Source organism: Mustela putorius, unplaced genomic scaffold (genome assembly GCF_011764305.1).
Source record: "Mustela putorius furo isolate JIRA1106 unplaced genomic scaffold, ASM1176430v1.1 tig00000874_pilon_pilon_pilon, whole genome shotgun sequence".
Classification (NCBI taxonomy): Eukaryota; Metazoa; Chordata; class Mammalia; order Carnivora; family Mustelidae; genus Mustela; species Mustela putorius.
Window position 1 is genome coordinate 5,557,395 of NW_025421505.1, and position 24,624 is coordinate 5,582,018.

A 24,624-nucleotide genomic window follows, 5' to 3' on the forward strand; every position below is an offset into this window, starting at 1 on the left:
TTTCTTATGATTTCTCTTTCGTTGGAAATGATTGCTCTGTTACTCATTTGCCTTTCATGAGACTCTTGCCTGTCTGGTTAGCAAACACCAGATTCCCAGCACTAAAAGGGCAAGGAACAACTTTGCATCTACTTAGCTTCCATGGTAATAGCAGAGTTTTCCACAAAGAGTAACTGTCAAAATGCTGAACATGGAGGAGGAGAAGAATGACGAGAGGGAATAGAAAATATCACTGTAGGGGCACCTGGGTGGCTCAGTTGGTTGAGTGTCTGATTTGATTTCAGTCTAGGTCTGATCTCAGGGTCCTAGGATCAGGATCCTAGCCTGGAGTCTGCTTGAGGATTCTCTCTCCCTTTCCCTCTGCTTCCCTCCCTGCTCCCATGCACACACACATTCTCTTTCTCTCTAAAATAAGTAAGGTTAAAAAAAAAAGAAAGAAAAGAAAATATCATTATGTTCATATCATATCACTGTTAATATCACGAGTTTGTGGACCATTTGGCTAATTTGTATTTCATCTGTAATGTTTCATGCCATCAAGGCATGTGAATATAAAAAACGCTGGTTTCGGGGAGCCTCAGTGGCTCAGTGGGTTAAGCCTCTGCCTTCGGCTCAGGTCATGATCCCAGGGTTCTGGGCTTCAGACCCAAATCGGGCTCTCTGCTCAGCAGGGAGCCTGCTTCCCCCTCTCTCTCTGCCTCTCTGCCTACTTGTGGTCTCTGTCAAATAAACAAATAAAATCTTTTTTTAAAAAAATGCTTGGGGCGCCTGGGTGGCTCAGTGGGTTAAGCCGCTGCCTTCGGCTCAGGTCATGATCTCAGGATCCTGGGATCGAGTCCCGCATCGGGATCTCTGCTCAGCAGGGAGCCTGCTTCCCTCTCTCTCTCTCTGCCTGCCTATCTGTCTACTGTGAACTCTCTCTGTCAAATAAATAAAATTTAAAAAAAAATGCTTGTTTCAAATGTCAAAATATGAATAGAAAATACTTATTTTCAAGGGCAACTTCTAAGGGAATCAATTTTTTATTCTGTTTTGTTACTTGAAACAAAACATTTTAACACTTGTTGAGCACTTACTCTATGCCAGGTCCTATTCTGAGTGCCATGCAACTATATGGACTCAGCCGGTGGCCACTTACAAGGCATTATCCAATGCCCACATTTGATCTGCCGCAAAACTGCCTGATTTAATGAAGTTTTGCCATCTTGCAACTTTCTCTCTGATGCTTCAAACTATTCTCCACATTTTTCCTTTTCTAACTACTTCCTGAAACATTTCTGACATGACATTGCCTATTTTTTAATATTGCTTTTTATTTTAATTCTGGTATAGTTAACAGAACAGTATTATATTAGTGTCAGGTGTACAATATAGTGATTCTACACTTCTATACATTTCTCAGTGCATATGATGATATGGGTACTCTTTAATACCCATCATCTATTTCACCGATCCCCGATATCACCTCCTTTCTGGTAACCATCATTTTGTTCTCCAGAGTTAAGTGTTTATTTCTTGGTTTAGCTCTCTCTTTTGTTTCCTTTGTTCATTTGCTTTGTCTCTTAAATTCCACTTGAGTGAAATTATATGGCATTTTTCCTCCTCTGACTTATTTCGCTTAGCATTATACTCTCTAGCTCCATCCATGTTGTTGAAATGGCAAGACTTTATTCTTTTTTTTAGGCCACATCTTATTTATCCTTTAATCTCTCAATGGACACTTGGGCTGATTCCATAATTTGGTTACTGTAGATGCTGCTTCAATAAACATAGGGGTACATGTATCCCTCTGAATTAGTGTTTTCGTATTCTGGGAGTTAATACCCAGTAGTGCCATTATTGGATGATAATGTAGTTCTATTTTTAACTTTTTGAGGAACCTTTATGCTGTTTTCCAGAGTAGCTGCCCCAGTTTACATTCCCACCAACAGTGCACAAGGGCTCCTTTTTCTCCACATCCTCACCAACACTTGTTTCTTGTGTTTTTGATTTTTGCCTTTCAGACAGGTATGAGGTGGTATCTCATTAGAGCTTTTCTTTTATTATTTAAAGACTTATGTATTTTTTTATTATGTTCAATCAGCCAACATATGGTACATCATTAGTTTTTGATGTAATGTTCAACAATTCATTATATTAGAGTTTTGATTTGTATTTTCCTAATGACAAGTGCTATTGAACGTATTTTCACCTGTCTGTTGGCCATCTGAGATCTTCTTTGGAGAAATGTCTATTCATGTCTTCTGCCCATTTTTAAATTGGATTATCTGGTACTCGGGTGTTGAGTTGTATCAGTTCTTTATATATTTTGGATGTTAACCCTTTATTGGATATGTCATCTGCAAATATCTTCACTCATTTAGTAGGCTTCCTTTTAGTTCTGTTGATTGTTTTCTTTGCTGTGCAGAAGCTTTTTACTTTCAGATAGTCCCAATAGTTTTTTGCTTTTATTTCCCTTGCCACACAAGAGTATCTAGAAAAATACTGCTATGGCCAATGTCAGAGAAATTATTGCCTGTATCTCTTCTAGGGTTTTTATGGTTTCAGGTCTCACATTTAGGTGTTTAATCCATCTTGAATTTATTTTTGTGTATGATGTAAGAAAGTGGTCCAGTTTCATTATTTTGCATATGGTTGCCCAGTTTTCCCAACACCATTTTTTGATGATATTGTCTTTTTCCCATTGTATATTTATTCTTCCTTTGTCAAGGATTAATTGACCTTATAATTGTGGGCTTATGTCTGAGTTTTCTATTTTGTTTTATTGATCGATGTGTCTTTTTTCCTGCCAGTACCATACTGTTTTGATTACTGCAGCTTTGTAATATAACTTGAAGTCTGGAATTGTGATACCTCCAAGTTCTTTCTTTTTCAAGATTGTGTTGCTTATTCAGGGTCTTTTGTGGTTCCATACAAATTTTAGGAGTGTTTGTTCTAGCTCCGTGAAAAACGTTGTTGGTATTTCGATAGGAAGACATTGCTCATTTTTAAAAAGATTTTATTTATTTATTTGACACAGAGAAAGAGGGAGAGAGAGAGCATAAGTAAAAGGAGCATCAGAGTCAGAGGGGAAGGGAGAGGCAGAATCTCTGCTGAGCAGGGAGCCTCATAGAGGGTTCAACCCCAGGAACCCTGAGATCATGACCTGAGCCAAAAGTAGGAGCTTAACAGAATGGGCACCCAGTGTCGCTGATGTTGCTCATTTCTAAGCAGTTCTGAGTGAATTCTGATGAGAAAATTTAGCAACTATATTGACGATTATGGAGCCACATCTGTAGTAATGGTTTGATACCTGGAATCCTCTCTATAAATGGCAATTAAGATGATGTCCCACTGAAATGAATGCCAATATTTCTGTTCTCTTGGAATTTAGAAACACATTAACAGAAAATGTGTTGCAATGATAATCTACAATTGCATAGTTTGACCCACACTTTTAGTCATTGACACATACTCAGTACAACACAATGATCTAGCCCTGGCTATGTAAATAGCAGTCCAACTTCCTAAGGCAAATGAATACCTCTTCAAAAATCATTGCAGTGTAGATGTTTACTACCTACCAGGAAGGATCCTATAAATACAGTTTACTATCTTGGGAAAATTTTTTAAAAATTAAGATTCATGATATTGTAGAGCAAATTACCTATAGCAGGAAATGAAATATTATAATTCAGGTTTTCCAGGCTTACACATCTATACACATATACATTGTACATATACATATTTCATATTGTATCAATTATTTATTGTCACAATAATGTTACATAACAAGTCACATTCAAACTCATTAAAACATGTCTGCAGGCTGGATGGAGAGTTTGCTGATCTACACTGCACTTGGCTGGGTAGTTCTTCTGGTCCTCACTGGCTTAGGTAGTATATCTCTGCACCTCATGACTTGTCCTCCTCCTGGAAACTATGGGCTGGCTTAGCATGTTCTTCCCATGAAGATGGCAGAGGGGAAAGAGTAAAAAGCCCTAATTATGTCATAACTGCCACCAAACCCAGAGCACAGCACATCTCAAGAGTGGAGACTTACATACATCCCACAATAGAAGGATATTGCCTAAGTGGTGAAGAGCTTGGATACAGAAAAGGATAGAGGATTGGGACTGACAATACAATTTTTATGAATATATATGCTTATATATACAGGTATCACCTCACTTCCTTCCAAAGACAACATCTATATATATCGTCTAAAGATGATTTGAAAGCCCACTTTTTTTTCTCTATGATAAATATGCTAGTTTTCAAGGTGATAATAATATTAACAACAGCCATTCTGTATTAGAAGTTTACCATGTACTAGACACCATGCAAAGAATTTTTCATTTGTCACCTAATTTAATTTTTACACCTTGAAAATGTTAGTTCTCATAACAGTGAAATGTAGATGATAATTATTTGAATCTCAATTTGAAGATCAGAAACTGAGGCTTAAGCAGTAACCTAGCCAATGTGTGGAGGTCTAGATTCAAATTCACTTATATATGATTTCAAAGCATGTGCTGGTATTTCTATGTATATTACCTCTTATTATACTTAAAGCCCTATGCTTGGCCCCTTGGCACCTTTCCAACACCAACCATCACTTCTTCCCTTCTGGCCAAGTGACTTCTAAACAGGTCTCATATTACATTGGATCCTTTGTCCAAAAGATACTTCAAGTCTTATCTCTTTACTTCTGGTACATCTTAGCTGTGATTTCTACCTGTCCTAAAGACATCTCATTGTATTATCATTTGAATTTAATGAATTCTAAGAGCTGACAAGCTCTTTGAGAAAAGAAGAGGAATCTTCATTTTTCTTCCCAGCACTTACACTGCAATCTATAATTTTTATTTTTATTTTTCAAAGATAGATTTATTTATTTATTTGACAAAGAGAGAGCACAGAAGCAGGGGGAGCAGCAGAGGGAGAAGGAGGAGCAGACTCTCTGCTAAGCAGGAATCCTGATGCGAGACTTGATCCCAGGACTCTGTGATCATGACCTGAGCCAAAGGCAGATGCTTAGCCCACTGAGGGTTACAGGAATGCCTGGGTGGCATTCCTGTAATTTTTAAATAAACAGATTAACAGAAGTCAATTTCCTTCTTCAGAATCTGGGCTGAATACCAAATAGTTCATGGAGGAGAGACCTATATTCATAAGGTAATTTCCTCATTCACACAAGATCTTTTCAGAATGGGAAGACAACTACCAGAAAACTCCTTTGAAGAAGAAATTTCTTGCATAGAAAGGGTGGCTTATAACCAAGGAAGTGAGGAAAAGGGAAATAACTAGAAGCAAAAACAAGGGTGAATAAAAAGGTGGATAGTATGTATCTCTAGGGGAAGAAGAAAGTAAAGAAAGAAGAGAGTGAAAAGTATAGGCAAAAGAAGGAAGAGAAAGAGGAGGAGAAAGAAAAAAAAAACCCAACCAAGTAGGGAATAGGAAAATAGATAACAGTCCCAGCAATATGGAAATAGGATGTTGAAAATCAATCATCTAGAGCTGACCCATAGAGGGCAAAAATGCGCAAAAGTATTACTTCAGTGTTCGGGTAAATTTTCTAATTAGTGCCACAAATGCTATAGGTGTTATTAAAATCCTGATTGCAGTGAAGATTTGCCCAAATCTGACTTCTGGCTAAGCATAAATAGCTTTTGGTTGATATGTTTCATTCTTTAAACATATTTTATTCTTTTTTTTTTTTAAGATTTTATTTATTTATTTGTCAGAGAGAGAGGAGCTTGAGTGAGCACAGGCAGAGAGAGTGGCAGGCAGAGGCAGAGAGGGAAGCAGGCTCCCCGCCAAGCAAGGAGCCTGATGAGGAACTTGATTCCAGGATGCTGGGATCATGCCCCGAGCTGTAGGCAGCTGCTTTACCAACTGAGCCACCCGGGCATCCCCAAAACATATTTTATTCTTAATCCGACTGAAAGAAGAAAGAACACCTCTTCTTTTCCAGGATTCTCTGCCGTCAGGAAGGATTCATGGGTTTGGAAAGATCATCAAACACTCTAGCATCATGCTAACGTGCAGTGTCTAGAGGCAGGATGCGTCCAAGCAGTCCATGAGACGCCTTCTGTGAAATTTAACGTATCTCGAGGATGGAGAGCATTCTCTGGTCTCTGGTTGGAATTTCACTCTCCAAGAGCAATAGTCTCCTTCCTTCCTTGGCTATTTCGATCTTCATATGCTTCTGGGCAGGAGCATTTCCCTTGGAATCTTCCAGAGTTTTCATAGTCTTCCTGAATGTGATCTAAGGCGATCACTGGGAGTTAAGATATCCAGAAGACCATTTGATTTACTTAACCAGTGTACCCAAGCCCAAAGGCATTGCTCTGGCTCTTGCTGAAATTTTAGCAGGGTCATCTACTTCTCTACTATAACAAGGTGCCAATACAAAGATAGTATTCCATGTGAGGCCTCACCACGTAAAAGAGAAAATGCTCCTTTTGTAGAGTATGAAATGGATATTTTCCTCCTGCTGCTGAAAGCAAACCAAACTCCTTTCCACTCAAATATCATGTTGCAAACGCCTATGAAATTTGCCCTCTGTCATGTCCCTCTAGATCTTTTCTTGGTTTCGTTAATTTCCAGGTTCTGAACTCCCCTGGAATATCTGTGTTTCTCATTAATTTTCACAGATGTATTTCCCTTTCTCTAAGTGGAATCTTGGCATTCTGCATTCGGTCTAGATTTCTAACCTACAGTACTTATATGTATGTTTCTGTGGTCTTGGAGGACATTCTCCTTCGCCTCATTTCATCACTCTTAGGTAATGAACTTGGTCAAATGAGGGAGAGTGAAGTTGAGCTCAGTCAGCAGCATATGTATGTTCCTTGCTCACTGGCTTGGCTTCCTACCATTGATCACATCCTGAGTCATTTGTAGATGAACCAGCCTTTCCCCTGAAAGGTTACATCAGTGGTAATCCCTTGAAGCACTCATGCTAATGGGCTCTGGTTTTGAATTCTGGCATACCAGAAATAACATATTTATTGAACACACTCAGCTCAGCTATTTCATTCAGGTGTCATAGGGTACAATATTCTGCCAACCAGAGTTGAAAAGCAGACATTACATTCCTTTCACAGCTTCAGCCTGGAAGAGACAAATTTTTCCATCCCCTCATAAACCCATGAAATGTCCCACTCTGTGGGTCTACTATAACCTCTCTTAGGACAAATTGGCTAAATGGAATTTCCTAAATGGTTCCACAAGTTGTTTAAGGATTGCATGCAAAAAGGGTTCCGTGGGCAAATAAGATGGGGAAAAATTTCCTACTATGTCTCCGTCTTGGAGAATGTATACGTACATATTAAAGTTTCCAAGAAGATAGGAAATAGAGAAAACTCTTTACTTTCTTTAAGCCAAGGTTTTCTGAACTTCTTTGACAATAACTCATTTTAATTCAATACCTATCACTAAGATCACAAATAAATGAGTCTTTAGGCTTTCCTGTCTGCCTGATCACCAATGAGGATTTTGCATTTTCCCACTGTGTTTCTTCCATTTCTCTACTCTCTGCAGTTGCCCAATGTACTCTTTGGGGCTTCTTTAATGTAGGAACAAGAAAAAAAGATACAAGAATAGAAAGGTAAGAAGCTCAAAGGGTAGAGCTTTCTATAAGACCACATTTTGCAAAGATGACTGCTCTTTGCACATGCTCTTCTTATACTGTGATTTCCAATGACAGATGGGTTTTATGTTCCCTTCCCCTGAATCTGAGCAGGCTCTATTACCGTGATGACTGATAGACATTGATGAAGGATTGGGAATAGGTTCTCTGAAGCTAGATCATCAAATCAATACAGCTTTCACCTGGCGCCCTCTCAGCATGCCTATCGGCCTCCATGCTGTGAAGAAGTCCAGGCCACGTAGAAAGGCTACATGTGGGTTTTCTGGCCAACAGCATTCGCTAAGAGCATTAGCAACTGCCAGGCATGTAATGGAAAAGCCATCAGATGATTCCAAGTCCCATCTTTTAAGCTTCCCTATTTCACAGCAAGTGGAACTAAGTGGAGCTCCCAGGAAGCCCTGCCCCAATGATAGAATCTTGAGCAAAATAAGTGTTGTACTGTTTTAAGCAACTACATTTTAGGGTCATTTGTTATGCAGCCATAGTCACTGGAACAAGCTGGGGAAAGCCTTGGAGCAGAGGAAATGGGCTAACGTGATTTAGCTTGGTTTTAGAGATACATCATGATGGTGACAATGATCAAACACAAATGACTGCTAACAAGAGAGCAGTTCTTTTCTAGAATTTGGTGCCTACACACAGGACTTGCAATGCTGGGTTTCTTTTCTATTATCAAGAACAACCATTCAAACACTTAGCATATCTCCTCTTGGAATATTTTACTTATTGCTTTCCCTAATTCTAGGAGGACCATGGACTGAACCTCCAAGTTCTTACATGGCTGTCTCCCTGTTCTTTCTTGCTTGCTTGCTTTATTCACCACTGGATTTTCAATAGTTGGAGTATGTATATGTTAAATGAATGGGTAATAATGCAGGGTAATTAGACATTCTCTGTCCTTGAAGCCAGAAAAAAAACTGGCTTCTGGGGCTGGCCTGATAACATGAGGTACGTAAGCAAGGCCTCTATGCTCCATGTCTCATACATAGGGCAGGCACTACACAGATGACCTTCAAAGCCTTCCCCTCAACTTGTACCACTTTTAATGGTTCAAGTTCTTGAAAATCTTACGTGGCCTGAGATTCAACTTTAACAAATCCTTATACTATATTAACCTGGTTTTTCACCACAGAAATTACATTCAATCATTGTAAGATCTAGGTTATAGTTTCATCTGATAAAGCCATTTGTTTTTGGAACATTTGGTCTTGCAGACACACCTTTGTTCCCAGTCTAGTCTATCTGTTCCAGACATGTCCAAACAGACAAACTGGGGTAAACAGGACTATACTCCATTCATGGTACTTTGTAACTCCTCTTGTCTCCCAAGAAAAGGCTTAGAAGTACAATAATGTAATTTATTGTCCAAACCGGGACACTTTTGAGGGTAAAATGGGGTTCTGTTAATAATTACATCTAGGAAAATAGGCCCAAAACAGGATTGCCCCAGACAAAAGTGGATGTTCGTCATTCTTTATTTTCTAAAGCCCAGATATTTTAAGGAAACAAAGCAATATATAGCTGTTAATTAAATTTTCAGAATTGATAAAGATCCACCAGTATTTTGGCTTCTAACATGCATTTTATGAGCAACATTTTTAGTGTCTTCATTTTACCTCTTTTCTCTATTTTTCACAATGCCTTTTTAAAAAAGATTTTTTAAAAATTTATTTGAGAGAGAGAGAGCACCCACACAGGTGGCAGGTAGGGGAGAGGAGCAGAGGGAGAAAGAAAAGCAGACTTCCTACTTAGTAGGGAGCCTGACACAGGGCTGATCCCAGGACCCGGAGATCATGACCTGGGTGGAAGGCAGATGCTTTTAGAATGAGCACTCAGGCATCCCTCACAATGCCCTTTTGATATAAGTTATAATGATCAGAGACTGGGTAGGAAACAGAATTTCTCTGGAAGATGCTTAACTGAAGAGAAATTAATATGTGACTGTGCACAAAGATCTGGGGAAGGTGTTTTTTTTTTCTTTTCACTTTATGCGTGTGTGTGTGTATATATATATACATAATTTATATAAAAACGTGTGTATATAATATACATTATATACTATATATATTTATATATATTACATACTATATATATACACACACACATCTTATTATATAAACATATGTATGTGTAGATATAGTCCTTTAATTAATGTTTTAACTAATACACCTTATTTTTTAGAGCAATTTTAGGTTTAGAGAAAAATTGAGCTGAAAATATAAAGAATTCTCATCTACCTCCTCTGCCCGACATAGTTTCCCCAGTAACATCTAGCATTAGTGTGGTCCATGTACTGATGAATCAGTACTGATACATCATTATTAGTTAAAATTCAAAGTTAACATTAAGGCTCACCCTTTGTGTTTTATATTCTGTGGGTTTGACGAGTACATAATGACATGTATCTACCACTGCAGTATCATAAAGAATAGTTTACTGCTTTAAAAATCACCTGTGCTCCACCTACAATCCCTTCCTCTCTCCCTCCTACCTTTGGCAACCACTGATCTATCCTTACTGGTATAGCTTTGTCTTTTCTAGAATGTCATGTCATTGGAATCACAGTATATGCAGCCTTATCAGACAGGCTTCTTTCATTTAGCTAATATGTATTCGAGTTTCCTTCATGCCTTTCCATGACTTGATAGCTCATTTAAAAAAATGACTGAATAATATTCCATTTTCTGAATGTATCACAGTTCATCCATTCACCCGTAAAGGACAATTTGGATGTTTTCAATTTGAGACAATTATGAATAAACCTGCTCCATGTGCAGGTTTTTGTGTGTACAGGAGTTTTCACCTGATTTGAGTAAATATATAGGAGCACAATAGCTGAATCATACAGTGATTTTATACTCAACTTTGTAGGAAACTGCTTCTCTTCTAAAATGGCTATACCATATTTGTATTCCCACTAACAATGAATGAGGGTTCCTGTTGCTCTGTAAGATGTGGGTGTTTTAAAAAATATTTTATTTATTTATCTGAGAGAGAGAAAGCATGAGAAGAGAAAGGGTCAGAGGGAGAAGCAGACTCTTCCGTGATTTGGGAGCCAAATGCGGGACTCCATCCTGGGACTCCAGGATCATGACCTGAGCTGAAGGCAGATGCTTAACCGACTGAGCCAACCAGGTGCCCAGATGTGGGTGGTCTTAATGGAAGCAACGAAAGGTGTTGAGGAACTCTGAGACTAGCAATAGCCACAAGCTGTTACCACCCCTAGACCTGAAGTTACAGAAAGTTGGGTTGGCAGAGCCCATGCAGAACTGAAACCATGACGGAGCCATAATCATGGAGTCCTGGAGCAATGGCCGAGGAAGTTGGTGACAAGGCCGGGCGGAGGCAGGGTAACAAGTATCCTGATCCCGTTCTCCTCCCTATTAGCTGTTCTCCTGCCAGAGCCTCTTTTTATCTATTTATTATGGTCAAGATGGTACAGAAGCAAATAATGTTATAAGCAGTGTTTTTAAGAAGTCTTTAAATGGTGCATCACTATTTTTCTATAGAGCATGTTATTGAGTCATTTCTAAAATGTTTTGGAACATAGACTCTTAGGCATCTGAGTGGCTCAGTCGGGGAGTCAGCTTCTCCCTCTCCTTCTGTCTCCTGGCTTGTGCTCTCTCTCTCTGTCAAATAAATAAATAAAATCTTAAAAAAATATATAAAATCTGGAGTTGAAGTCATCAGTGGCTTAGAGAGGCAGTATATCTCTCTGGGACTTCCTTTCCTGCCCGCTCACCCTGGAGGACATTTTCCTACCGATCCCAGGCAGGTGGGTGTCCACACTACTTCAGATCTTTAGGGATGAGGGAGTCTTGCCCTTGTCTCAGTTATAGTGCTTAATAATTCTGCCTTTGCATGATCATTTCCAGGTGAGAGTCTGTTAAAACCCAATGTCTGTTCTCTGAATCTAAACAACAGTGTTACAGCCAACAGCACTGCTGGCTGTGTCTCAATAGCTTCTCTTATCTTGAAACTGCCTTTTGTTCAACAAACTTTCTTATGAATGTGAGGAAAACATCATGTTTTGCCTTTGTCTTTACAGAAGTCCTCCAGAGCATAGGCATGGGGAAGGAGAGTAGGGAGGTGGGGGTACTTCTTTCCCTAGTTTAGAGTTTCTCAATGTTAGCACTATTAACATTTGGGGTTGGATAATCCTTTGTTGTCAAGAGTTGTCCTAATCATTGCAGGATGTTTAACAGCATTCCTGGCCTCTACCCACTAGATACCCGCAGCATCCTCCTATGTATGGCAATCAAAAATCTCTCTGGACATTGCCAAGTATCCTCCCCCCCCCCATCCCATCCCACCGGGCAAAATTTCCCCCAGTTGAAAACTGCTGTCTTAGCCTAAGAGAGGCACTAACTTCGGCATGCCTTGTAGCCATGGTAACTAAAGGGCACCCTCCATTACCTGACACAGACATGGTTCTGTTCTTTGTAACCAAAAGCCTTAATAAACTGGATCCCAACTTGTTATTACAAAAACATCACTTTCTGAAAAATTCTCCTGTGGGGAAGAGATGTGTTTTCTGACCCAAACCATCTTCCTTATTTTACTCCCCTTCTACTCGGACTCACATAAACCCTGGTTTGATCCTAGCCCTCCTTAGCAGATCTCAGCATCCCTTTGTGGCCACAACCATCAATGATAGGTAACAACTGTTGCGGAATTGACAATGGCAGTTGGGGGAAAAAAAAAAAAAAAGCAGAAGTACTGATTTGTGCCTCCATCCCATCATAAGCCATCAAAGACCGATCCCTCATAATTTACTATATTTACCTAATGGTCCTTGTCTACGCAGTGCTCTCATTTATATTTAGAACACAGCAGCTTTTCTCTTTTCAGCCCTTATCTTCCTTCAAGTGTCCGAGAGGGGACTAATCCTCAAACTACCCAACCTCCTTTTACATCGGAGGCAGCTGTATTTATTTATTTATATAATATTCTGCCTCATTCCAAAAAAGGTTTGGAGGGGAATGAAGACATTGAATGGCATGGGTCACTGAGAGAGCAACTGGGAACGACATTCCCCAAATCAACACTGTTTTCTGAAACAATGTCAAGCCCTTCCAAGGATGGGAAAATAACGAAGTCACATACCGTGAAAGTCAAGGATTCTCTCTAAGGGAATAAGTGTCCTCGAGCTACTGTCCTCCCAGTACATTTGTGAGCTTAACAGTTTGGAATGTCAACAAGAAGGGTGACTGGGGGCAGAGGCCTGCAAGAGGCTTCATGGCTCCCTCATTGATCAATGAGAGGAGAGGAGTCCGAGCTGGAAGCTGTTTGGAAAGAGTAAGCAGACTAACCACTTTGAATCAACACACAAGAGAGATTTATCTTCCCCAGACACGGACAAATTACAACCCAGAATCCTGAGCAAGCAGATCTCCTAAATATAATACTCTCCAGAAGAGGAAGCTGGAAACCTGCTCAATGAATGGTGAGACCCTGCGTTGTCTGTCTTTCGATCTCCCTCTAGCCACCTTCCAAACGTTCGGATGTTCAGTTCAGCCAGGGAGACGTAACCGGTCACTTTATTTACAATAGTCTTCAAGACTAAATCTGGGCTTGAATTTGTCTATGCTGACTCACAGTTTAAAAAAAAAAAAAAAAAGAAGAAGAAGAAGAAAAGAAAAGATATGGAAAGAAAGGAGTGAAGGAACAGTATGTAATCGGTCTAGCTGGGGTTAGTCTGCCATGGTCTTTCAAAAGAGAAAGGAGAATTTTGGAAACCAGCTGCTTTTTGGTGGAAGTTCAATCCTCAGGGAGTTTTGACTCATCAGACCATCTTAGACATCAGAAACCCTTGCCACAGGTTGCCCAGGATACCCTCAGTTATTAACACGCTTCAGAAAGATCTAAAAGTAGAGACTTAGGAAATCATAGGCACCCACTCTGCAGACTCTGCGGTCACTTCAGCTGGGACAGAGAGGCCTACGAGCAGCCTATGTTTCAATGACCCGAGTACCTCGGCCAGAAACAAGACTGGAGGCATTGACATAACCCTGACAGACCAAAGAGAGAATGAGCATGTTGGTTTGGCTAGTCTAGAGCAGCACCGTGCGAGAGAAATACAATGCAAGCCACGTATGAAATTTCACATTGTCTAGTAACCACATTTTTTAGAAAGTAAAATGAAATGAGGACAGTGAATTTTAATATTTTACTTAACCCAATACATCTAAAATATTATCACATGTCAACATGTAATCAAAATAGAAATACTTAATAGTTTACATTCTTTTACTCATACCCAGACTTGGGAATATGGTGTATATCTTATGCCATAATTGCTTACCACACATGGGTTTACTGACATATTGGTCTAAAGGAACCACATACAAATTCTGATCTCTCAGTACCCTAGGTTATCAGGCTATGCCATGGTAAATCAATGGAGTAACTCCAGCAACATCACCTGGAAACCACGTGTGGTTACACACAGCAACAGGAGGAGAACTGGATCCCACCTCTGCGGGCAGCTAGTTGTGTGACTTTGGACAAGTCACTGCATTCCTCTTTCCTTGCGTGTCAACTGAGGCAGCGATGCTAGCTGATCTCCCAAGTACACATGAAGTCTCAGACTTCCAAGGTCTTTAGGATTGTGAAAGACACTGGTGATGGTTCTAAAAATATTTTCACTATTTTTTTGGTCCTTGTCCCCACAAGAGGTAGAGCCTAATTCCCACCCCTTCAATATGAGCTAGACTTAGTGACCTGCTTCTAGTGAACAGAATATGCCAGAAGTTATAAGATGTCACTTCTGATATCAGGTTATAAAAAGATTGAGGCTTTTGTGTTGGAGTCTCTCTCTCTCTCTCTCTCTCTCTCTCATTACTTGCTCTAGAGCAAGAGAGGTGCCATGCCATGAAGATATTCAGACAGCCTGTGGGGTGACTCAAGTTGCAAGGAACAGAGGACTGCTAGCATCCATGTGAGTGAGCTTGGAAACACATGATGTTCCAGCCAAGCCCTGAGATGACTGCAACCGAAAGGACAGACTGACTGACCTCACGACAGAGCAAAACCCATAACCACCCAGTTAAGTTATTCCTGGATTTCCAACCTACAAAAATTGAGACAAAGAAAAATATGTATTATTTTAAGCTGCTCAGTTTGGAGAGATCTGTTGCACAGACACAGCTAGGTAACACAAAACTCCTAGAATATGAAAGACATGCTGAATGAGCTAAAAACCAGACTGAGTGCCAGGAGGAGAGCAAAAAAGTCATCCTTTCCATCATGCATGAGCAATTCCAGGAAGCAGCAGTGGAACGCAGAACCACCTATTGTAATAAGTAACAATAACTGAGCAGTGGAACGCAGAACCACCTATTGTAATAAGTAACAATAGCTGAGCACTTCTGTGTATCAGGCACCATTCCAAGCACTTTTTATGTCTTATTTAATCCTCGCAATAACTTATGAGATGTGCAGTACTAATACTTCCATTTCACAGATAAGAAACAAGCATAGAACGGTTAAGCAATTTGCCCAGGATTATCCAGTTTGTAAAAGGCAAAACTATGGTTTGATCGCGGATTGTTTCTACCTCTCTGCTATTGTTTCTACCTCTCATGCATGCCTCATACATGAAATTAGGTGCATTTCTCCCCCAGGTGCAGCTGACAAAGAGATGCACAGATACACAGTGAAAAGCCCTGAAATAATGACTTCCCCTGGGCAACAGGGTGTGGGTCCCAGGGCTCAACACCTACAGTCTGGTTATTTATGTGTAGGGATCCTGGTGGCAGCCACAGTGATAGCAACTTCTAGGGCATTCTGAGATGGCAAGACTGACTCCTAAGGCATTGGCCCAATTTTTCTTTAAAAAGAAGACCTTTTAATATTAGAAATGTCAGTGTAGCAATTAGTTATGGAGGATCGATACTGCCTGAATTTGGAGGACTTATTATTTGGGGGATCGGATTTTCAGGTAGCAATAATGGGGACCTGAGATGCTGTAAGGGCACAATAAGCAAGGGATAGTGAACAGAGCTGTTCTTTTAACTGGAAATGGAAAAGGGATGTTTTAAGCAAAGCAGATGACCCTGAGGTTCAAGGTTAGTGAGGATTTCCTGCCAGGGAAGCCTGTGAAATTTGAGCCTGTGGAGTTTCCTTCCCCAAAATTTCCCCTGTAAGGTTTTCAGACTATAACACTGAAAGAAGGGAGGGGCAAGCTCCACCAGAGTTAGAAACATGACAGGGCAGAGCTGATTTGGAGCCCTTTAACTCTGTCATATGCGAGCTTCATAAACTCAGTTAGATGACTGCCAGGCCTACCCTCTAAATTTCTCGACTGTAAAATGAGGATTTATAGCAATATCTATATGTTATGAATGCTATTAATGATGGATACCTCAAGTTGACCTAAGTCAATTTGATCTTTCACAATTACTACTTCCTTTTTTAGTAGTATAGTTAGCTTTAATAATTAGAGATAAGGGAGCCCATCGCCCCTTAATAACCGCACCAGTTACTATGGAACAAGAAAAGCAATTCTAAGGGAGAAATTTGTCCCAAGTACAGCTATTTATTTGCAAGTGGGTACCAAGTGCTAGAAATTCTTCACTTCTTTCTTTGTTCTGCTAAATATTTCTATAGATCCTTACCCAGAAAATTCACTTAAAATGGATGAAAAAATATTCCAGTAGCAGAACTCAGCCCAAGTCAGGCAAGCAAGACCGCTAGAGTCAGGACCATTCTGTATTCCTAAGCTGCAGGTGCTGTTCAAAAGTTTGCAGACTCTTGGACTCACCTACTCAGTTCATGCAAAGAGGAGAGCCCTGTATAGTAAACCCAAGCAAGCCACAAATGGCTGGAACACAATGGAACCCCAATTCCACTAGTGAAAAACTGCTTCTGATAACCAATACACTAATTTACCAGGGTACTGGTGTTTGCCAAAAATAAAGGGAGTTTTAGGGCTTACAGAGTTTTTGAAGGACAGAGGTGTGATAGTAAAATGTATCTCAAAATGATTGTGTTTGCAGATTTTCACTGAATAAATATTGCAATCATATTGATTTTAAGTCATTAACATGACATCCCTGAATGCAGAGCTAGAAAGAGATGGATATAACCAGCTGTCATGAGTTGGTCCAAGCCCAGCTCCTGGACACCACTGAGCGTGGTCTATGCCTTCAGTTTTCCAAATGCTGACTATCCTAAGCAACATTTGATGTTAACAAATGGCTCTGTGTTTGATATCTAATGTTGCATAAAGAATTATAACAAAACTTAGCTGCTCAAGACAACACACATTTATTACCTGTTTCTGTGGCTCAGGAATCTTGGTATGATTTAGCTGGTATTCCTTTGTTTCACCGTCTCTTAGAAGGCTATGATCAATGTACTAGGACCATTCACAGTCTCACTGGAAGGCTAGACTGGGGAGGAATCCACATCTAAGCTCAGTCTAGAAGGTGCGGGCCTCAGTCTTTGCTGGCAACTAGAGGCTGCCCCCAGTTTCTTGCCTGTGGATTTCTCCTGCTGACTAAAGTCATACTATTTTGTAACACAGATGTCACATTGTCCATGAGGAAAGTATTTCAAATTAGATTATAAGCAATATGAATGAAGGCAATGCAAGTTAATTAATAAGCTCAGTAAATGTTCAACAACTCTCATCTCTTTCTTGTCTCTATGGAATGCATATACTGGAAAGGCACAGTTATAGACTGGAACCTGTAAGAGCTCCAATTTGGCCAATTAAATGCTGAAAACATCTGAAGTTCTTTAAAACACTTGCCCTCTTCTTTTCACCACAAACTCACTCTTCCCTATTGCCTTACGTATAGCAGATCTACACTATTACATTGCCAGTCCGGTCCCTGCAAGATTTGCAGCAAGGACCCCTTGACACTGACAACTGTAATCTGCAGATAAACCTCATTTAAACACAATTTCTAATCTCCTCCCTTCCAAAAAGCCTATGTATCACTCAACAAATACTTCTCCAGTGTTTCTCTTATTCAAATGAGAACTAGGCAAGTCATAAGACACACAATGGAATAAAATAAAGCCCCTGAACCTGGCCAAATGAGCTATGTCTCATTTGATTTTTCATTTCAAACTCTGGTGTTCCAAAGATAGTCAGTCTAGTGGGAGAAGCAATACCAAAGGGTGGGAAAATTCAGGAAACAAAGCTTCACTCATTCTGTGAAGAAAGGAGTCCTCCTCTGGAAGCTACATAGAGTGACTCAGGAAGACCCTCAATGCATAGTCAGGCATCATCAATTAGAACAGTGGTTCCCAACTCGTGGTCCCAAACCATGAGCTTAACTACACTTGGAAACTGCTAGAAATGCAAGCTCTTGCGATCTACCCCAGACCTTCTGAATCAGTAATTCTAGGGGTGAGGCCCAGCAACGTGTGTATTATCAAGCTTGCCAAGTGATTCTGATGGTTCCTTTAGTTTGAGAATGCTGCAACAGAGCATGTCAGAGCTGAAAGGCATTTGAGGGATCCTATGCTTAAGCTCCCACTACAGAGATGAGGACACTGAGGTCGCAAAAAGTGACATGGCTGGTTGATTTCATCTAGCTAATGAGCAGCTGCCTCCCTCAACCACGGGCATTCTGAGTACTATGATTTCAAGCAGGCTGGGGCTGGGCTCCCTGTCAGCCCTGGGCTCCCGCCTAAACCCATTCCTTGGCTCCAAATGTACCAAGCACCTCTGTCCAGTCATGCACGGCACGTCCTGCCAGGTCTGCAGGTGTGGTCCATGTACTCAGAGGTGTGCCACTGGAAGAGTTAAACAATTACCAACACTTGCTGGCCTTCCTGTTCTTTAATGCCACATACTTGCCCCACTACCTGCAAAGGTAAGCTCAGACAGAGGCTGCGATCGCACACCTCCCTGGATACCTGCCAGTGTTGAGGGATCTGGGATTGAGCTACTGGGATGCCACCTTGTTTATACAATTAATGTTGGACAAGGAAAGTGAACCTTCCTAACATACCTAGAACATAGGATCATGGTGATGGGCACAGAATATTTGAGGTATAACATTCTGAATCAGGTTATGGGATGACCAGACCTTGCAAGGCACATTATGTGAGTTGGGGAACAGGTTGTAAATAAAGTAACAAGGAGTGGCATTTAACAATGCAAAAGGTCCCTTATTAAGTGATAAGAAGGACTGAGATTTTTAGTTGCATCCTTCCATATACATGGTGGCTGGGAAGAAAGTGATGAGGAGGCCCTCTAGAATTTTTCCAAGGTCACTGTTTCTACAAATGGGATTAGAAAACAATAATATAACTATAAAGCACATGTCCTTATCTGGGCTACTGGATATTTCTTAAGTTATTTTTCAATCTTCAAGTCAATTTCCCAACATATTTGGAAAGGGATGATCATTAGGGATAGAGGGAAGCAAAGGACAGAGAGTAGAAAGGAATGGGTCATTCTGGGTGCAGAGCTACATGTGATTCACAGGCAACTGAAGAATTTAGGCAACATCACATAGGAATGACCTCTGAATTCACAAGTACCAATTACAATGTGAAAGTGTGTTTTGAACAGTACTTCTCAAGTACTACTCCCTTCTCAAGGGAGCAAGAGGGAGTTCATGTTTCTGAACCTCAGAAGCATTTTAAAAAATGCCATATATTCCTCCTCTGGATATAGAATAAACCTCCTGGAGGTGAGACTGGGAGGGTCCATTTTCCAGGTTATTCTCATTTACAGTACCACCTAGATTCAGCCTTCCCCCCGTGCAATGCCTCTCCAGCTCCAACAAGGATACATGAAATGTGAATACATAGTTCATAGAAATTCTAAAAATCTACACTATATGCTGTTCCTGAAAGAGAAGAGCCAAATCTTAATCATCTCTGAATTTTTATACCTTAGATCAGAGGTCTAAAACGAGTGGCCCCCTGTTCTGTCTAGCCTATAGACTTGCTTTATTTGATGTTGTCTAAACAGTGCTTAACTTATTTTTAAAATTAAGGTTTTTTTTAAAAAATAAATAAAATATTTTATTAGCTACTGCAGCAGATCATATTTTTCAAATATGTTTGCAACACTATCTCCTGGCCCATGTGTTCTTCTAGAATGTGACCTTGTCACTACTCCATCAAGAGGTAAAGCCTTGAACCTGGTGAGCTTGTGACTACTTTGACTAATACAGTATGGCTGAAGTGAGACTGCATGACTTCTAAGACTGGGTTATAAAAGGGCACGGAGCTTTCTTTTTGTCTGTGGGGATACTGGCACTCTAAACCCTAAGCTGACATGGAGTAAGTCCCACTATCCTGAGGCTGTCATGATGGGAGGAAGTCGGGCCACATGGGGAAGCCACAGGTAGTTGTTCCAACTGGCAATCCTAGCCATCAGGTCTTCCCAACCCAGGAACTAGACATGTAAGTAAATGGGCCTTTGGAGATTCCAGTGCCTGGTTTTCCAGTCCTCCCAGCTGAGGCATCAGAGATGGTGGAGCCAAAATGAGACTTCATCACTTTGCCTGTAAATACTAGAAGAGTCCATGAGAACAACAAAGTGCTTTTTTTGTTAAGTAGGTAAGTCTTAAGTTAATTCCTTATGCAGAAATAGCAACGAGAACAGATGCCAACATTTATTCGCAGAGCTTTCCCACAACATTTCAGCGTTTCTTGAAGAAGTGGGAGAATACGATAGATAGGACCCCCTGCCTCCCCAAAGCAAGAAGCCAGGTAGCAGGCCCAGGAGCCAGTAGATGGGACACACAGTCAAGGGACATGTACTCTCCAGTTTTGAACAGCTGTCATCCCTGACACCACGAACCAAGGTTTGATGGCATGGATTTTTAAACCCAGCCTCTTGTTTTTCTTACACAGAACTGTATGCTTCAAAGTGGGTAAACAGAAGACAGAGAGGGCCTCAATCTTTTATATCAGCACCTTCTTGCCTGGTTCCTGTGTGTGCTTTGAGTGCACAACCCCTGCCCTAGAATATAATAGGCACACAATAAATATTTGTTGAATTTCGAAATTAACCCATCCTTCTTCTTGTGATTTTCTATTTATTTCTGGATTCTGCTGATAAACAGTCTGTCTCATAGGATTTAATGGCATTTCAGGAACCCTGTCTCTTCCCTTCCTCCCCTCCTTCCTTTCTTCCTTCCACACTTTTGCAGCTGCCTCCCTGTTCGTATCTCACACCACTGCACCCTGGCTGGCCATTCATCTCCCGTTCACAATAGAGAATAATAAAAATAATAGTTTTCAAATTGGAAAAGGCTTGTTCCTTAGCAGAAGTGCCATTTTTGTTCATGGAGACGTGCCTCAGAAGAATAGAGAGAGTTCCTTAAAATATAGAAAACAAGGTCCCAGCTTGTACTCAGCAACCAGACTGAGAGCACGGGGGCAGCAACCTGGACATCAACAAGTGTTGCACGTGACTCTTGTGCACAGTACAGTTTTAGAAATACATCCAGCTATTTCTAAGATGCTGAAAGAGAAGGTAACTTCGGCCATCAAACCCTAGGGTGGCAGAGGCAGATCTGGTACGACCAGGATGATGGGCCCAGAGGGCTGCTTGAAGGTCAGAGAGCATGCGGGGTTTGCACCGATGTCCACGGTGAAAAGGAGGTGGCAGGACAATGGGAAGTTAGGTCAGGACCTCCAATAGCACACAAAGAGGTCAGCTGAGCAAAGCAGGCTTAGGCAAGACTCCACATCACTGGGTTTATGAACCTGGACAGGGAGAACATTTTTGTTTGTACTAATCTCTAAATGAAACGTAGCCCTTCCTTTAATTCTGTGTATAGGCAACAAACCAATGTAGCATTAGCAGGACCCATGACTTTATACTAAAAGAAGTCAGAGAGATCTTACAGCGCCATTTTTACTCATCACTGCTTCGAAACTATGATTGTTCTTAGGTCCCTTTCTCAATCCTGCAATTTAACAGACTATTACAGAAACACATCTATTAAAGGATTACAAATTAAAGGAAAAAAATGGATATAAAATTGGTTTCCTTTGTAATCCCAGATATTATACTCTATGGATTTAAAACATTCCTCAGGAAAAAGTCCATGGGCTTTGCCAGACTGTCAAACATCCATGTACCTGAAGGCCTGGACTAAAGAAACTATGGAGAAGCCAGCATGGTCCTTACAAGTCTGTCAGAAAGATCCAGGCTGTGCCTCTTCCAGAGCCAAGAGGGACCTACGGACTGTGACAGGGAGAGAAACACCCTCCAGGTGCACTGAGCATCTAAGCCATTCCTCCTTGGTATACCTTTGGTATAGACCACAGCCTGTACCCTGTGGCCACTGATCTGTGGGACAGAAATCATGGTGCCAGGCCTAAACTGGGACATGCAAACCTGAGGATCCACCTTCTCCTGGAGGCCAGCCCGACTGTCCAGTCTCTCACTTGCATATCTTCAGGCCTGCAACCCGCCTCTGCTCATTTAGCCAGCCATCCTTCTTAGGCAGTGCTAGAAGCACCACCTTTCCACCTGCTGGAATGGGACAGTCATACTTGCTCACCAGCAAAAGACAAATTCCTTAATAGAGGTCCTGAGAAGGGCATGCACACCTTTATTAAAAAGAGTGATCCTCCATTCCAAGCTGATGGGTTAGTACCATGCAAAGCCCTTCACTCATCTTTACAAAAAAACTAGGGAACTGGGGGTTCTTCCAATGTCCAGGTTAATACCTCTGCTTTCCAGATGAAGAAAAAGAGGCTTGGCAAGGTCAGCCACTGTATAATAATAATATCTGTTACTATTACCTATTAATACTGTTATTAATACTTAATTATGGGCTATGAGTATTAATATGGATTCTAATCTTAACTTCCAAACTGTATCATATAGTATTAGTCAATCATAATTAATGACAGATAATATTCAGAACAGCTAAGAGTAATAATAATAATAATGATATTGCCATCTTGCCATGTACTAGACCACGGATTGCACATTGTACTCTCATTTCCTCGTATAATCTTTACACAACCTTCTATTATTATGGTTGTTTTGTAGGTGGAGAAATCAGGAATTGAAGGAGGTGTCCAAAGTCCCACAGAGAAACTAGCGATTTCCTTAGATTTGAATGCAGGCTGACATTTCTGACAAAAAGTTCAAGTTCTCTTCCTTGTGTGAGGGGCTTCTGGTCCTCACTGTACCGCTTACATCAGACATACAGATTCTCCGTTAATTGGTATTACAGAAACTTCGTGGTCTCAACATCTCAGAAGTGCGGAGCCACTGGAGAAGTTTCTTGCAGACCTCCCTTTACTGTCCCTCAGGTCTTCTGCAACTTGAGTCAGCGCTAAGCAAAAGCCACAAAGAGAGTCCCAGGAGGTGTGGTGTGACCAGAAATAAACACAGGCAGGGAACATTTGAACCAAAACGCAATGAAACTTGACAACCAGGACATGCCAGGACATGCCAGCACATGGCTCATAAAGGTTGCAACTCTTATTGTGAACATTCACAGTCACTTGGTTAAAACAATACTGCTAATAATACCACCTGCTGGCACTAATGGGGGTTCTCTGGTATTAGGGTACAGCACTGTGCAAGCACTGCAGGGAAAGGGCTATGAACCACAGCAGATGGACATTTTGTTGCCCTTCAAGGGAGGAGATGCAGGGTAGAGTTAAGGGGTGGAATTTCCCTGGCTCATTCCATGACGCCAAGACCAAGGTTAGAAATGAACTGAACCACCTTGTAAAAAGCATTATATATAAAGTCATCTGTTTACTTCAGCCGCTGCTGTCACAAGCCCCATGTTCCTATCAAGGGTTGAAAGCAAACACTGTAAGCGGCTAAAAGAACAACATCGTTTCTGATTCTCTCCTAAGACCTGATTCACTCACAAAATGGGCTTATGAACTTAAAATTATGGGAGAGGAGGAGGGAAGGGAAAGACAAGAACCCTTTTATTTAGCATCTTATTCACAATGAAAATTGGCACAGAAGCCAACCACATACATTAACATAGCTTGGGCAAGTTTAAAGCTTATGAATACATTTCTGTGGAAAAATGTGAATATGGAAAATCCCCTCTTATTTTGCCCTTTCCAAAAAAGCCATGAGTTCTGGGCTCAGTGTGTATCCGTAACCTCACTTAGACACTGGGAAACGCCAAGTGGGACTAAACTGGGGGAGTCTGGGGTCTGGAGGGAGCTGAGGATCTGCTACCTTGGAGCCAGAGGAGAGGAAGAGAGGAGGCTTACAATTCACTCACCAGTAAGGTTTCATCATAAACTGCAGAGGGGGAGCACAAGTAGAACAGGCTGAGGTTCTCCACGTCCCTCTGGTGATGCGGGTGTCTGTTGAAGGAGATTCATTATTATTAGAAGGGGCGAGATCTCTTTCCAATCTAACTCAAAATACACCAATTAAAAAGGGGAGTTAAAAAAAAAAAAACTGTACAAAGCAATAACCAGGAGTCTGAGCTAGTGATCTTGTCATTGAGTTTTATTCACACAGGTTTTCCTGGGGGACCCTTTAAGTATTTAGAAACACAAAGTAATTCGTCTTCCTGAAGACTGACTTGAGGGTGGAGGCTTCTGTCACCATTTCCTTTTGTTTTAGGTATTTTGCAGGCACTAGCAGATGCTTTCCCTGACAGTTTCCTTGGAGAATAAGGGAGGTAACTATTCATTCACAGACAGGGGAAAACAGACTAGAGATAAAGAGGCTGAGGAAATTGTCCACAACTGCAGCATACCATCTAGCAGCATATCTGCCTGCCATCCATCCATCCATCCATCCATCCAATGGATATTTATTGGCAGCCCAAAGGGCACTCCCCTCTACACATGCAAAGGTCTATAGAAGCCTTGGGGAAATGCAATTCCTAAAACTCATCTTCACTGATGAGCCTAGAGAGCTAGAGCAGTGTTGGTCCTGGTGGAGGAGACAGCATGCAAAGGCTGTAAAGTGGGAAAGAGAAGATTTAAGAATCAAGTAGAATTCTGACTTAAATGTGTACCCAAGCACTTTGCTAGAAATGGTCAAATAAGAAAACCTAATG

At 40.9% G+C, this 24,624-nt stretch overlaps 1 long non-coding RNA gene across 1 annotated transcript in view; it reads right to left on the reverse strand.

The window, feature by feature from the left end:
• Positions 1–24,624, reverse strand: part of LOC106005665 — a 163,622-nt gene that overhangs the window by 46,576 nt on the left and 92,422 nt on the right. Inside the window, exon 5 of the long non-coding RNA XR_001179192.2 lies at positions 23,833–23,917. This is a non-coding gene — a long non-coding RNA (uncharacterized LOC106005665). The remainder of the gene's footprint in view (positions 1–23,832; positions 23,918–24,624) is intronic.